Source organism: Embiotoca jacksoni, unplaced genomic scaffold (assembly GCF_022577435.1).
Source record: "Embiotoca jacksoni isolate LCO1_2020_lvr unplaced genomic scaffold, fEmbJac1.0.p SCAF_81, whole genome shotgun sequence".
In the NCBI taxonomy this organism is placed as follows: Eukaryota; Metazoa; Chordata; class Actinopteri; family Embiotocidae; genus Embiotoca; species Embiotoca jacksoni.
The window spans coordinates 967,396-969,994 of NW_027185438.1; the positions used below are offsets into that span (position 1 = coordinate 967,396).

General features: G+C 42.1%; 1 protein-coding gene across 1 annotated transcript in view; it reads left to right on the top strand.

Moving 5' to 3' along the window:
- The window catches only part of apba1a (amyloid beta (A4) precursor protein-binding, family A, member 1a), a 50,073-nt gene extending 47,714 nt beyond the window's left edge, over positions 1-2,359 (top strand). The window contains exon 16 of the mRNA XM_069139346.1: positions 1-2,359. This exon is cut by the window's left edge and continues 2,559 nt beyond it. The gene's annotated coding sequence lies outside the window, so the exon portion shown is untranslated.
- Positions 2,360-2,599: the final 240 nt, after the last annotated feature.

Below are 2,599 nucleotides of genomic sequence, written 5' to 3' on the forward strand. Positions count from 1 at the left end.
TGGGGTGATTTCATAATATTGTGTATTTATACACTAAAATAACACTATATGGTAGCTTGTTTGTCAAATTTGTATGGTGCTTATAATAAGATATAAAATATATTAAGATATAAGATAACAATGTGGCTGTACCCTTAAACGTTATTCTAGAGTTACTATATGTTTGATCCAATTTATTATAAAAGACACATTCTTTACTCGACTGCTGACCATTTTTAAAAGGCATGTTTTGATATTTTTCATCTTCAACAAAATCGACTTTTAACCTGAAACTTGGTTAAATAATCCAGTTTCTACGAGATGACTTTTGGACTGTGGGGAAATCTAAAAGCTAAAGTGTAAATCTGGAGGTTGTGCTGTGGAAATGGTCAGCAGGCCGGTGGAGAGAAGGTCCCGAGCTTAAACCTGAAGCTGGAAGTGACTCTAAATGCTGTGGATATTCTTCATTTCCTACAGTTTTCATGTGAAATTGTTTTGAACAGAAAAATGCTGCGATCACATGAGACAAGGAAGCAGCATCAGAGTCAGCAGGTTGGTGCTGCTGGTGGAGAGGATGTGAGGAGGACATGCTTTAATGTGCACCACTGGGCAAAAGTTTTCAGGCACTACATTATAAAAATACTGGCAGGACTAGTTTTTGTCCCCTTGGAACAGGTGAAGTGTGTCTCTGCTGAGCGAGTTGTCCTCTGTGTCCTCGGTCCTCCTGACCGACTCCATGATGTGACCTCAGGACTCTGTGGGTTCAAACCATCTTCGTCCTCTTGAGACTAAAGACTGCCGACAACTTTTGCACAGTTTGAAGTCCCGTTTTAAACTATGTAGTTTTACTGGAGGAGCTTCTCCTCCTCGTCGTGTAGCAGGAGGTGGAGGAGCTTCTCCTCCTCGTCGTGTAGCAGGAGATGGAGGAGAAGTTGTGCTGACGGGGTCCCGTCTGACGCTACTTGTGATTACTCTACGTGTACTCTAACCACAGTGCAGTACATGTGGAAATGGTTTTTAAATACTGCTGCTCGCTGCTCAGCGTCATGGAAACGGGCGATCTGATTGGCTGAACTGACAGAGCTTGTCAGATATAAATCAATTATTCTCAAGTGATTTGTTTGTCAACTTCTTTATTTGTAAGTGAAATTTCACTTCATTTCCATTGAAGGATCAGAATCTTCGTCTCAACTTGTTGAACTTGAGGTGACGACATCTTTACGTCCTCCACAGTAAAACTAAACCAGAGCACAGCTGGAACACCTGCTCTCTGCAGGATGATGGTCAGTCCAGTCAGCAGGGATGTGTTGTTGTCATGACTACACTCATGTTTCAGCCGATAAACACCTCAATGGACCAACATTTTCTATTATTTTGTGAATGTTTCGAAGCCTCTTTTCTGTCATGTATCTGAAGTCCCTCCTTCTCATGCTGTTTCTCTGGGAATGTACCTGCTTCATCAGCTCAGCTTAAACAAGCCTTTCTTTTCCTGTTGGATGTCGTGAACAGGACTCATGCTCATCTTTTTACACCCTATTTTTAACCTAAATGGCCCCATGTCGCCCCCTGCACCCCCACCCAACCCCCCACCACCACCTTCGACCCCCTGTTTATTCCTTATGTCTGTCCTCGTCTAAGAAGCTCATCTTGGCCTTACTACAACTACGACTGGACGTTTTATGATGTTCCAACTGAACTGAAGAGGAACAGAAGCAACTGGACTTTTAACACGATCTTCTCCGGAGTCGTGTTATTACGATGTACTGTTCTTTCTTCTCGTGTGTGTGTGGTGTGTAATTACAACCAATGTACTCCATATTCAAACGACAGCTGGATATACTGTAAAAATACACATATAAGCGAACTATATAGAAACTATGTAAAGATATATACTTCTCTCGGTTGTTTTGTGTGTTTGGGTCGGCCTGAAGGCGAACCTCAGTCAGTAGAAAGGTTCTTTTAAGGTGAGAGGAATGTAGGAAACTGATTGTGTGAAATGACCTTCATGTACATTATATACACAGACAGAGCACAAGATGTGTGTGACATGTTCCCTCACTGCTGTGTCAGGGATTACAGGCTGGCTAAAGGTGGCTAAGCTAATCAAGGAGACTAGCACTTGAACCTGGTGGCAGGCAGGGCCGGCAGAAAGTATTTATAATGCACTCATTTTGAATGTAACTGAAACATCGACTCAATGTGTCTGAACCTTAAAAAAACAGATAAAATGCCGTTTCTGCAGGCAGCCGCAGTGCTTATTTATTTGCTAGCTTTTCTTTTCTTTTTTTTTTTGCGATGTTCTTGCTGCTGAGCTACATTTCTGTACCACAGCCAGAATGTTTGTAACAGTAATTCCAACATTAAAGGACTTGCAGAAGGACTTTGGCTCACAATGTGGATTTACAAATGAGAAGTTTGACATTTTGGATGACATACTACAGTAGTATGTTGGTGCAGTGGTGTAGTGGTTAGCACTGTCGCCTCTCTGGGTTCGGTTCGGCCGGGTGAAAAAAAAAATCATACTATAATGTGTTTTTCATGCTTTTCGGACATAAGGGTTCCCCATTATGTTTTTTATTGCTCTTCGGATGTAAGGGCATAGGGGCCTAAGGATCAAAGG